Below are 14,077 nucleotides of genomic sequence, written 5' to 3'. Positions count from 1 at the left end.
TGTCTAGTTGTTTTCGACCTCAGTGGTCCCGAGCATCCTGACTCTTGTTCAAATGTCTCCCTCATTCGAATCAAATCACGATGATTCGAAGGTTGACCCCTCGCCTTCTTCCCCCATTTCTTCACCCTCCTCTTCTACTTTGCTTGGTGAAAGTTTTAAATCTAGTAACCATGAGGCTAATAAGAAGAAGAAGAAGATGAAGAAGAAGAAGTCAGATAAGTGAGAGGCTAACCGTGTAGATATTGCGCTAAATGCAATTCCTGTCAACAAACCTTTCGATCCTCCACGAAAGGTCAAATTCCCTTGTAGGCTATGTAAGGGTGACCATCTCCTTCGAGACTGTCCTAGCATTCCCAGAGTCTTAGAGGTATGGTCTCAAGACCTTAATTGACCATCCTCGTTGACCTCTGGAGATCATGTCGATGTTACACCCTCGACTAGCAATGGTAAGAAGAAAGGTAAATTTAGATTCCTAGGTTATGTGAAGGAGAGCATATTCTTCACCTTTTTCCTCTTCTGGATAAAGCTTCCAAAGTTTTGGAAAAACTTGCAGCTACTCAACCCCAACTTCCACTTAGTTATCAGAGGCTTTCGTCTAACCCTCTCCTATTTGGTAAAGAGATTGACTTGGATTCATCTCTTGTCCATCCTGCTATTCCTGAGCATGACTCTCTTGTGTCTATTATCAACCGACCATTGGTTGAAAAAAGTGTCAACTTAGCTCCACCTTAAGTTGTTCACTTTGTTCCTGAAGAGAGTAGTGATCATACTGCTCATGTTATTCTCATCTCCTCAAATTCTCATGAATTGAAGAGTGACTCTCCCATCCTAGTTGTTTAGGAGAGTCCTTCTCCTTTTTCTGCAGGGAATGGGGGTAATCATATGATTTCCCCACCAAGTAGTTTTTTCGTTTCTTTCGACTAGAGTCAATTGACTTCATTTCACTTGCAATCTTATGTGCCTTTCCAGATCACAGTACAAGCCTCTAATATGGTAGTACATGGCACTATATTGGATGAAGACACATCTGTTAGCATCATGTCTTCTACTACATGGTAATCTTTTGTCTCCCCAGAGATTGTGCCTATTGCCCAGAATATGTTGGCTTTCAATGAACGAACCAGTCAACCCTTAGGGATCCTTCCAAAGTTCCCTATTACTTTTGGAGGAAAGACCATCTATATAGACGTGATGGTAGTCGAAGGTCCCTTCGATTTCAATCTTCTCCTTGGACGCAACAATGTGTATGCCATGGGAGCTCTTGCTTATTTGCTTTTCTATGTGGTTTGTTTTCCGCATGAAGGGATAATTATGACTATTGACCAACTGTCGTTGATTGGTAACTAGGTGCCTCCTTTGCAACCATTGTCCCCTATCGGCTCTTTTTTGCAAGCAGTACCTTCCGCACCATGGGTTAATTATGTGACTACCTGTTTCGTCTCTGCATCTGTTGATGATCACATAAATGGTATAGTACATTATATACTGGGGGCATTGGAACCCGATATGTCATTGGAACCAGTTGAAATGTATTCCTCCCAGAGCGTGGTTCTTCCATCTAGTGAAGACCTCTTGGGAGCCGTTTTCTCTTATGGGTCATGAAAAAATGTCGTGAGGATAGTTCTTGGTCTTGTGACAACCTTGTTAAAAAATGAATCAAGGAGTGTGAGCATAGTTCCTGGTCTTGTGTCAAGCTCATTAAAAAATCAATCGAGGAGACGTGGAATAGTTTGTTCCTGTATCAACCTCGTTAAAAAATGAAACAAATGTCTATGGATAGTTCTTTTACTATGTCAACCTCATTAAAAAATGAAACAACTCGCTTCTCCAAATCGAGTCTTTGATTATGATCTCATAAAATCCCAGTCGAGTCTTTCTTGGATCTCAAAAGTGAACCTTCATTGCATTCACCTAGTTGAATGAAATGAATCTTGAGGGACATGTACCTTGAATTGAGTCATTATGCCGGGGGCATGCAAACTTATCTCAAGCATAGTTTTTTCTTTCAAGCTTGTGTAAACAAGAAACTAAATCCAAGCAGAGTTCTCCATGGTTCAAGCATGTGTAAAAATGAACCCATGCCCAATTTACATCTCGTGATTGTCGTTTTAATCAGTTGATTTCTACTAGATGAGCCTTGGTTGTTTTATTCCATCGCCACCATCTCTTTTCACAATCATATGCTTTCACTTGATTGTTTCTTCCTTTCCCGAGGAACCGTAGTAATGAGTGGTTTTATTAGCTAGCCTCTTGACCATTACATGTTTTGAGCAGTTCCACCATTGCCAAAACCAGTGGCTACCCTTTGTACCACTCATTCCTCTAGGACGAGTCACCTTTAAGTTCATTTCTGACTTATAAAAGATGAAAAGTTTTTCGAGTACTTTTTCCCTTTTTGACTCATTAAAGAGAATAAAAATTGGGGGTCTTCTTTCAGCTCTTTTCCGTCTCTTTAAACAAAAAAAGATTGCCAAGCTCTTGTCATTTTGAACTCGTTAAAGACTAAGAAATGTCGTGTGCCCAATATATATTTACCCATTTTTGGGTTGGGATGCAGTATTGATGAGAAAGGTACTCCTTGACAGAAATGGTCAAGCAATTCTCTCAAGTATCGTTTTCTACCTTTTTGGGCTCGAGAGACACAAATGTACAAAAAGGCACCATGTGGAGTTTTTTTTTTTCCGTGTCTTTTTCAAATTCTCTAAACATGAAAAACATACTGAGTTACACCTTTGTCAGAGTCGTTAAAACATTAAACAACATCGGATTCGTCACCATGGCAAACATGAGCTTCTCCTTCCTAGGGCTCATTAAACTTACTAGGCCGGATTTTCCCAAAGGATGAACTTACAGTGCAAACATATGATATCCCCTCCAATCTTGCGATAAAAAATAATTGGGGTACCTACCAAATATGGTGGGGAAAAATTTGGAAATTATATCAGTCGTGTCGGGTTGGGATATCCTTCCATTTGATCTCTGTCACGTCATCATGACCACCGATCCTATGGATCCAACAGCTGCCAAACTCTAGAATCGTGTTGTTGATATGTTCAAGAGTAAGTCCCTCTACAGTTACACTTACTCCTGATTTTCTATATCATCTGAAGTCACTTGGATCCTTTTTTCTCGTGTCAATGATATGGGATACATAATGGCCCTCCTTCGACATGGTCGTTTCCTGTCGACTTTAGCTCATTATCTATGAAGCTGGCCGAGAGAATCCCTTCCAGTACCTTAGAGCTTACATGCCCTAATGGCAATTTCTTTGCACTCGATGAGAGGTTCACATCATTGGCTTTTGATAGGGTGGTTTCACGGGTGTTCGACATCAGTTCCTTTATTCACATTCCGTGAACTATGTTGCCAGTACCTTGAGAGCCATTATCATTATTGGTGGTTTCTCTCACACTTGTTAACGATTAACATCATTGACCGGTAATCAAGCGACTTCTTAGCATGTTCAACTTCAAGACGTTCATTCGCATATTATGATTTGTGCTTTGATTGGGTCATTTGGAGCACAAGACCCTGGGCTGAGATTACATAAGTCCATGTTACGAAGTGATATTGACATGATCATGTTGATATACATGTCTCTTTCAGATGGATGGCTTCAACCATACCATGAGTTTTTCTATGTCATCCTTCTCATTATTGGATGGCTACAACCATACCTTGGTTTTGTTATGATCCTTCCTACTGGATTGTTGCGCCCATGCCTTGGATCCATTTACATGATCATTCTCTAGATGGTTGTCTCCTTACCATGATTCATGTATTATTATTCAGAGTTTTTAGTGATGTATATGCATCTATGCTTGCTTGTAGGTTCTTTGACGATGGACTCCAATTCCCCACATGCACTTGTAAAGCATTTCACTCCTCACTCTAGTTCGGCCTTCATGCTTTAGGGGGCATCTGTTACATAGCATTTTATCACTATTGTTGTACTCCTCGTCCACAATCCTAGAGGACATCTACATTGTACCTGACATGCTTTCCTATCATGAAGAAACTCCCATTGTGTCCCTCTTCATGAGAAGAAAAATTCCCTTTTGCATCATTTCCAAAAAAATATTCTTTTTATCCCCGTTTACAAGACATGCGCTAATGACCCGTGTCCTCCTCACACCGATATGCAGGGTTTACAATTGTCTCTAGCGTTGATTGGATCGACTGATCCCTTTCTCATTCATGTTGATCCCATTTTGGAAAGTTTTTTAAATATGGAGCTGAAGCTTCCAGGTCTAGAAGCTTCATAACAAAAGTCTGGTAAATGGTTAGGCTCGATGGAGTCGAAGAGATTAGTTTGGGCTCCCTTCCCCTATTAGGATGGAACTAATCCAAGAGACAAGGCCTTCTCCAATGAGAAGAGGAACCATGTCCCCTCCATCCCAGCTATATAAACCTCTCTTTTCCCAAGCACACATTAGCTTTTAGTCCTAATTAAGTTCTGGCTGAGGTTTTGATTTTGGAGTAGCCAACAAGCTACCCATAATTTGTAGCTTTCTAGTCTATGTTTAAGGGAGAATTGTGAGTTTTGTTTGGTGTGAAGACTAAAGGGAAGAGCCTTGAGACTAACATTGTTGAGGCTATCCATGAGATGCTAGTAAAAGTGTGGGAACCCGGATATGTAGGAGGAGAACATCAACATCAAGACATCAATTGTAATCTCTTCTTGAACTAATATATATGAAAATATCGATTGATTTACTACATGAAATGTCATCTCACATATTTATGGCTTAATGTTTCTTGACATGTTAAGTAGGTTGAATACAATATTGTATGCTATTATATTTGTTGTTTGCTATTTCTTTCTTGCTTCAAGTGTGCGAAGGAAGGAAACAAAATATAGCTGGAGCGAGGAAGTAGGATCATTACCAAGCATCACACCTAGTTACTAACTTGAGGGTTTAACCAGATGAAGAGGAAGAAGAGAAAGAAGAAAAAACATGCAAAGAAGGCAAAGATTCAACTTTAGGATCAACGAGAGGTTGATATTATTCAGGTGGAGAAGAACCCGATTGAGAAGTAGGTTGGGCGTTAGGAACCATAGGGGTCGAAAATAACCAAACTAGCAAACCAATGGTAAATATGGGAAGGGACAACGTTGCTGTATAAGGAGTGCCAATATTTTAAAAAGTAGGAAAAGGACCAAAATTCACACTAGAGGTGTTTCTTTGATTGATGAACTCAACGATTGGTGCCATTAGTCTCAACCAAAGATCTACTAAGTAGTATTTCCAAAGGAGGGATGTTTTTTCGCAGTCAACTAATTGATTTTAGAAATTAACAAAAATAAATAAAAAATGGTTAACTAGGCATAAAGTTTTACCAAGCAACCGTGAACTACAATATACACATTGGAGAATGAAGGAATTAATGTATGACAACCAATATCAGTGAATGTTGTCCTCGATGTATCATGGTATACAAGGAGGAAGACTCAGTTACCTATGGATAGGTATAAATCTATAGGGGACTCCCAATATATACGTGACAATACGTGGGAGTGCAGTTTGCAGTAGTGTTATCTAATGTGTAACAGTTCGATGAGAGAATTCCTTTATACTTTTCATGCATGGAGTTGCCCTAATATACCAAAAAGTAGTGGAGAATGGTCCTATACACTTTTGTACATGCAACATGATTTCACCCCTAGGATGAAACGCTGGCCAAAAATGACAAATCCTACGCTTAACGATGTCAGAACATGTCTCTAGCCTAGACCTCTAGATGTTTTCGTTAATTTTCCAAATGATCCTTAAGTTAATTGAGGGAAATTCTAACATTAATTTTCTATTAAGTTTCAATTTTAAGGCTCAATGATTGATGTCACCGAAACATACCTATGATGCAGCTAATACGAGAAAATGATTCTTTTCAATTCAATGAAGAGCATAGGGAAGAGGTTCAAGAATTGATACAACAATCAAGTATGCAAAAAACAAAGCTTCTTAACTATATCTTTCACTTTCATTATTCCACCATATCCACCAAAGGTAAAATGAAACTTCAATTCACTGACATGTAGCTACATGAAATTTTCATTTTTCTTTTTCAATGTATTTACCAAAAGTAAAATGAAATCCAATTCAAATGCACCTACATGATTGTTTTCACTTTTATTTTCAATGAATGAGAATGCACTTCTTTTTAGCTTCCAACATGTTGACAGTGCTGGACCCACCAACTTGTAAGGGGTTCTCCTCGGTAAGAAGTCCCAATTAGATCTCAGACCTTTTGGTGTAGGATTCCCAAGTGTGGGTCATGTGGTAATGCCTTGACCGTGATTTCGCACAAAGGCGAGTAAGATGACTCTGTTGGTAGCAAGGGTGTGACAACTATAGTGAGTCAAGGAAGGTGTATGAGAGGTTCTAACACATGGAAATTGAGATGAGTGTGCCCCTTGGAAACCTGTAATAGTACTCTGATGGAAAGGGAACACACGAGTGAAGATTCATCACAAGCTGGAAAGCAAGTTTGCTGGCAATCCAAAGTGATGGTTAAACCAATAATACATTTTAGAAAGATTCATACATACTCATATAGAATAGTCCATACATGCATGCATAAGAAAGAAAATACATATGCCATTTAGAGTAGACAATATAGATGGAATACAATACAACATATGCATGAAATGTGTTGGCTCTTATTATATAAAGAAGTGTAAGTTTCAGTCATACAATTCATCTATGTCCAACCACCAACTCCAATAGTGGAATGTTGCAACCAAATCCACCTCCTCCTCCAAAGAGATGTACTAGCTCCGTGTAGTGGAGAAGCTAAGGTGAGTTACAATACTTTCCAAGCTCTCTCCAAGATAGTCTTATCAGAATCTTGGCTGAGCAAAAGCCTTTAATATGAGTTATGAGGTTATATTTATAACAAAGGGTGGGGAGACCCTTGACATTCCTCTTTGTGATAGTTCATGTACCCTCATGACTCTTCATTTACTCTATGACTGTTACATCCAACTATCGAGACATGACTTACAGTTGACAAGACATACATTACAATTCACATGTACTCATGTGAGACAACATGGCTTGAGCAAGCCAAGAAAGACATCACTGACACTCGGTCCGTTGTGATGATACCAACTCTTTGACATGCTTGTGATGGTGAAGGTGGTGAGATGATGCCAAGCTTGGTCATCCATGATGGTGTGCATGCACTCCATTATGACCTCTTGCTAAAGCAAACTCATGCCTTCATTGCATCCGGGTGCATTGGTATGGTTCCTCCATCCGACTTGTCTGCTAGCATGCACATGCTCTTTAGGTGCGGATGGACCGGAAACACACTAATGCATAGTGTCTTTGATAATCTTCCATTTTGTGCTAGTGTTCATGCACATCAACTGTCAACTACATCTTCTGCTCCAGTCGAGCTTACTTCTTGTCTTCGCCTTAGTGAGTGTGTTGAATGGGTTAGATCACATGCATGTGCATAATTAAATGCATGTTGTTGAATCCCTTGCATGTGATCAACAACACTTCTCACCATGTTTGCTCCATGCCACCTGCTGGGATAGATCTATAACTTGTATAGGCGCAGTTTCATCCATGAGTGCATGTTGTGCCCCCTGTTTTTCTGTTATTGCTGCAACTCATTTTTCTGTCTGTGCAGCTTCATATTCTTCCTTGAGTTGCTACTTTAGCACATGAAACTCATTCTTTGATCCATTCTCTATCTTCATGCAATATTCATGTCACACTGTCACCTCATAGCCTGAGCCTCCAAAGTTGCTTTCATCATCAGTGGATATGCTTGGTCTCGCAACTTTGTTCTGCCTCCATGTTGTCAACAACCTTCCTCTTACATTCATTGCATTTGGTATGCTACCTTTAGCTACTATTCATGATGTTGTTGTTGTTATATCTTGGTATCCTTGTCTACAAACAACTTGATGTATTCGTGGGTAGGCAAGTTCATAGACACTTGATCGATTGCATCCCCAAATGTGCTTTGAAAGGTGTCTTCATCTCTGCTCTCCTAGAAACCATTGTACTTGTACTGCTAAGAGGAAGATGAACACCTGCAATACCTGGAGACATGGAAACACTCATGGAAATCAATATGTCAGTTGAAAACGAAAATGAACTTGAGAACTGAATTGCAACATACCTGTGAGACTGATCATGAAGGCTGCACAATTTCGGTCAGGAGGTCGAGAGACTTACTACCAAGACTATGCAAGGCACAGTCCGGGTTGCTTGGAGACTGACTGATTGTTAGAACTACTCAATGCATAATCCAGTCTTGTTGTTGACCGCTAGAATTGCACAATGCGCAATCTCAACTCGAAATGGCTACAACAGTGATTGCATTGCGCAATTGTCTAGGTCAGTAGTCAGTATCCCTTAGAAATGTGCAGAACAACCCTGGAGGATAGTGGATGTGTAGAAATGTACATTTTTGGAGAGGAAGACAGAGTGTTCCTTCCCCATATTATGCAATTCTGTCTCAGTGCTAGTAGAGTTCGGGCCAATGTTGGTCAAACTCACCGACGGGCAACTGAAAGTTAATGTGAATATGAATGCATGGTGATACTGAGTGTAAGCATGAGTGAATGATCGTGCATGCAAAAGGTAAATGATATATTTAGATAATAGAACAACATCCATGTGGGTGAGGCGAGTCGCCGAATCGGCGACCGTTCGTGAAAAACAGTTTCATGCATGCGACAACAGTGATATGTTGACACAAACTGAAATGGTGCTAGTACAAGCTTGAATGTATCAAAATTGATAGGAAGAGCTCACTAACATCAAGCAAATAATGTTCATATGAAGTGAAATACAAAAAGTGCAAGAAATGCAACACAACTCATTAAAAGCGGGCTTACCCCAAAACAACTGAGCTGAGTGTGCTAAGAGCTCCTAGATGTGATGTGGGATGTCAGAGCTGCAAGGTTGATGTGAGGAATGAGCTTTGTGGTGTTCGGTTCATGAGTTTTGATAACATCGAGGTTGTGACATGCATGCCACAAATATAGGGAAAGCGACACTTGGTGGGAGGTTTCTCAAATGATCCTTGCATGTAACCTCCAATCCCCAAAAATAGATCCCTGAAACAAGGGATGCATTTGCATGATGTCTTGGGATAAGCAGTACATGCATGCAAGTCTATTTTGCTTGGTCCCGGAGGGAACTTGTCAATTCAGCTGCACATGCAAGAGGTTGTTCAACTACTGGGAGAAAATTCACATTTCAGGTTGGGAGATGGGCTGGCTTCCCAGGGGATTTGCACAATTTTTGGGAAGAGAAGCTGACTACTGCCTAGATTTGCACAAATTCTGGGTTGAGCAGCCCTACTAGGGAAAATTGCGCAATTTTCAGTATGAGGGTTGACTGCTAGAATTGTGCAATTATGGAGCCCAACAGGCTGCTAGTCAAGATTGCACAATTTCTGGAGGGAAGGTTGGTTTCCCTCCAGAATTGCTCAATTTCTTGGGGGAGCTACTCAGCCTGCAATTGGACCAAGTCAGGTGGTCAGCATGTGAGGGTAATGCATGGAGTTGTGGTCGATAGGCTACCTTTGTGAAAGGAAAACACTGAATCTTGTGTACTTCCCGAAGCAAGACATGCCACTGTGAAGGATGGAAAGGAGGCTCCAAAACGAAGCTGGGGTAAAATTTTGGAGGGTGGTTGTAGCCACTACAACACTTGGCGGCACACTGGTAGAACTAAAGCTCTCTGAATGGACCTTGTTCATGAAAATCAAGTCTAACACCTCCGGAAGTATTGTTCAGTTCTCATCTCCTATTGGTTTCAACATTTGCTTGATTGTAATATGTAGCATCTGCTAAGCTCTTGGTCAATTGGCACACATTCCAAACCAACACAACATATTTTTTTCATTTGGGGTTGAGGGGCATATTGGTACACAAGCAGTATAGTCATCAACGTCTTAGTTTCATCTCTAGTGTTGCTTCACTACTAGCAGGCCTGGACAGTACCCCGACGGAGTCACATAGGAACACAAGCATGGCTCCGCTACCAGCGAGCTTGGTCAGTACCCCGACAGAGTTACTTGCATCACCTCTCTATGGAGGAAGGCTTTTTCTTCTTTCACCTTATTCATTTTCATTTTTTCAAACTTTTTTCACTTTTTCATTTTTTCATTTTTCATCTTTCTAACTGTGCATAGCACTTATTCATTCCAGAGGCGGAAGAGGGATCCCCACTTATTGAGAGTGTAAGAGGTTGTTCCTACAGAGAAGTAGTTTATTATACCTCTGACGTGCTTGTTAAGGTTTTCCCCCTCACTTTGCTCTACTTGACTGAGTTGACAAGGATTAACCCAAAAACAACCGACTATGTAGGTGATACTAGTTAGTGCACAAGAGTTGTGTTTTCACCAAGGTTCACTTCAAACAATATGTATTTTCCTTCGACGTATCATGGACTAAAAGTAACAAGTTCTTCATATAGAGACAGGATGACAGATAACCAAGTAGTAATAGCAACACAGGGCCTCTTGTACTTTACCCATCTTGCTTCAAGAGTCATACATGGTTTCATGCGAAACTAACCTACGAACAAAAGAAGAGAACTATCAATTAACAAAGCAAAGTAAGAGTAGAAGCAAAAGGGAAAGAAAAACGAGTAATACAACAAGAAAGCAAACAAACAAGAAAACAAAACAAGTAAGCAAACAAGCATGCAATCGAACAACTCAAAAGAAAACAGTACTCCTATCCCTAAGCTAACATTGCATGGGCCATCTCACGTGAAGTGATACTTCCAATGTAGCCACCAGTGCATTGGTTGACCCATGTTGGTGAAGCCATGGTTCACAAACAAGATAACTATGTGAACCAACAAACAAGAAATATGTAACAGTGAAGACAAACACAGTCCGAGCTTACAAGCGACCATAGAACAAAGATGAGTGAAAGTGCATGACATGCATTCTGTGGAGCTGCCATGATGTTATGCTACACTGGATGCAGATGTTGAGTGTATGCATTAATTTTATTATGACATGCAAGAAAACGTGAGAAAGGTAGACCATTTGTGTTGTGCATGTGTGCTTGTTGTGCAAGATTCCTCCAATGCATGAGTGATGGGATAGTGTAGTTCGAGTGGAGGAAGTGGAAACTTGGTGTTTCATTGATCTTCTATGCAAAGCAGAGAGTGATGAGGAGCCTAGAGTGTTTCAACAATTTCCTGACCGGAAGTGAAACCAACCCCACGACAACGGTGGCCTGACATAACCATTAGCTCGGGTTGAAGTGCCTCGACAGTCTGGGGGGTTTCAACTTCGTTGATAGATAGATCATCGTATACCAGTGTCTTAGACAAATTTACAATGATTGAATAAACATTGTGATTAGATGAGGAAGTGAACAGATCACGCCAACCAAGATCAAAAAATTCGATATGTTCGTCGGCATCCTCATGATTTGATGAATTGGGAAAAGGGGTAGATAGGAAGAAAATATGCTCACCCTCTGTGTCTTCAATAAAGATAGATGACAAATTGGATGCATTTCCCGAGGAAGATATGTCCTCTCCACATTGTAATCGCAGACTGACAACCGATGTGTCCTATGAATGACTAGAAGTAGAAGCATCCGAAAATGAGTTTTCACAGGGGAAATCAGCAGTGGCAGAATCACAAGGGATGTGAGGATGAAGCAGATGAGGTGTAGCTAAAAAGGAGTCAGCATTCACCACGAGTTCTCCTTTAGCTTCCTGCACACACTCATCATGAGTGATAGCACAGGTCAGTTGAATAACACTAACTCCGTTGACAAATTGATCTTCTTTAACAACAGGTGAGGAGTCCGGAATGGAAGAACACAAGACAGTGCAATCCAGAGGATCAACATAATGTGAGGATGGAGGTCGAGGGAATGAATCCAAGTGACAACCAAAATGCTTGCAAGCCAAATCTTCACAGATATAAAGAGCAGGTGGGGTGGGAGGATGTGACAGTTCAACAAAGGTATGTGTATGATCTCCCACATCAGTCCGTGGTGGTGGAGCTGTCAGATGAGGTGAAGGAAGATAACCACTTGTGACAACAAATATGCTTGCTCGTGATTGTGTAGTTCCATCACCGGAGTATGAGAGAGATTTGAGTTATTTCAAGAATTGTTGATTTTTATATATGTGAAGAAGATACTCAAATCTCCCATTGAGGAATTCCCAATTAATATCATCTTCGGAGAATCAATATGCAATATTATAAAAGCGTGTGTAAAACTGTTCAACAGATTCATCAGGTGCTCTCCATAATTCCAGAATTTCTTTGTTGAGTGCTTTATAATTGAAGTGATTGAAAGAACAATCCATCTATCTGACTAGATGAACAAGAGAATGAATAAAGTTTTCGGGCTGCGTGGCACACCAGTGCATTGGGTGCCCTCGAAGCGTGTGGACGAATACATGCAACTCACGTATTCTTCAAAGAATCCATGTCTTTCGCATGAGCCTACAATGCCGACCACGTGCCTAACCAAGGCTATGTAGCCTCAACCATCAAATTTTTTATGAGACAAGTTATCCGAGAGATTTTCCGAGATAATGAAATCATTTCCATAGGACACGCACTCTGGAAGAGAAACCTGGTAGTTAGTCATGATAGATGTGTAGAGATTCAAAACAGATGTGAGGAATCAGCTTGTCATCTGCCCTCCTTCTAGTGCCAAAATATTGATGGTGCTAGTCCCGCCAACCTGTGAGGGGATCTCCTAGGTAAGAAGTCCTAAGTAGACCTCGGACTGTTTGGTGTAGGAGTCCCAGCAGTGGGTCATGTGGTAATGCCTTGACCGTGATTTTGCATAGAGGGAGGTAAGATGACTTTGTTTGTAGCAAGGGTGTGACAGCTGCAATGAGTCAACGATGGTACACGAGAGCTTCTAACACATGGGGGTTGAGATGAGTGCGCCCCTTGGCAACCTGTAATAGTACTCAGATGGTAAGGGAACACACGAGCGAAGATGCATCCCAAGATGGAAAGCAAGTTAGCTAGAAATTCAAAGTGATGGTTAAACCAATAACACATTTCAGAAATATTGATACATACTCATATAGAATATTCCATACATGCATGCGTAAGAAAGAAAATACATATGCCATTTAGAGTAAACAAGATAGTTGGAATACAATGCAACATATGCATGAAACGTGTTGGCTCTTATTATATAAAGAAGTGTAAGTTTTAGTCATACAATACATCCATGTCCAACCACTAGCTCCAATAGTGGAATGTTACAACCACATCCTCCTACTCCTCTAAAGAGATGTACTAGCTTCGTGTAGTGGAGAAGCCAAGGCGCGTTATAATACTGTCCAAGCTCTCTCCAAGATAGTATTATCGGAAGCTTGGCTAACCAAAAGCCTTTACAATGAGTTATGAGGTTTTATTTATAGAAAAGGGTGGGGTGACCGTTGACATTCCCCTTTGTGACAGTTCATCTACCCTCATGACTCTTCATCTACTCTATGACTATTACATCCAGCTATCCACACTTGACTTACACTTGACAAGGCATACATTACAATGCACATGTACTCATGTGAGGCAAGATGGCTTGAGAAAGCCAAGGAAGAAATCACTGACACTCGGTCCACTGTGATGAGACCAACTCTTTGACATGCTTGTGATGGTGAAGATGGTGAGCTAATGCCAAGCTTGGTCACCTGTGATAGTGTGCATGCACTCCATTATGACCTCTTGTCGAAGCAAACTCTTACTTTTGTTAGATCTGGGTGCATTGGTATGGTTCCTCAATCTAACTTGTCTGGTAGCATGCACATGGTCTTTGGGTGCGAATGAACCGAAAACACCCTGATGGATAGTGTTAACTCTCAGGTTGTTCCCTTTGACTCCCAAGGGAATACGACCGAGGTAACCACTAACCAATATTTGGGTCACAAGTTCTAGCCTACCTATGACCAGAGAGGGCTCTCTCTTTATGCTTTAGCTTTGTTTGTGTAGAATTTTTAGGCTAGCTATGATGCTCAAGGTTTGTTTTTGGACTTGGTTGGATGATGATTTCAGTCAAGATATATATGTGCTCACTAGAATGTTCTAGGCCATTGGGCATGGA

The sequence above is a fragment of the Pinus tabuliformis genome, chromosome 1_2, assembly GCF_031772625.1.
Source record: "Pinus tabuliformis cultivar Carrire ecotype Pingquan chromosome 1_2, CPIR1, whole genome shotgun sequence".
In the NCBI taxonomy this organism is placed as follows: domain Eukaryota; kingdom Viridiplantae; phylum Streptophyta; class Pinopsida; order Pinales; family Pinaceae; genus Pinus; species Pinus tabuliformis.
Note: the sequence above shows the minus strand (reverse complement) of the source record.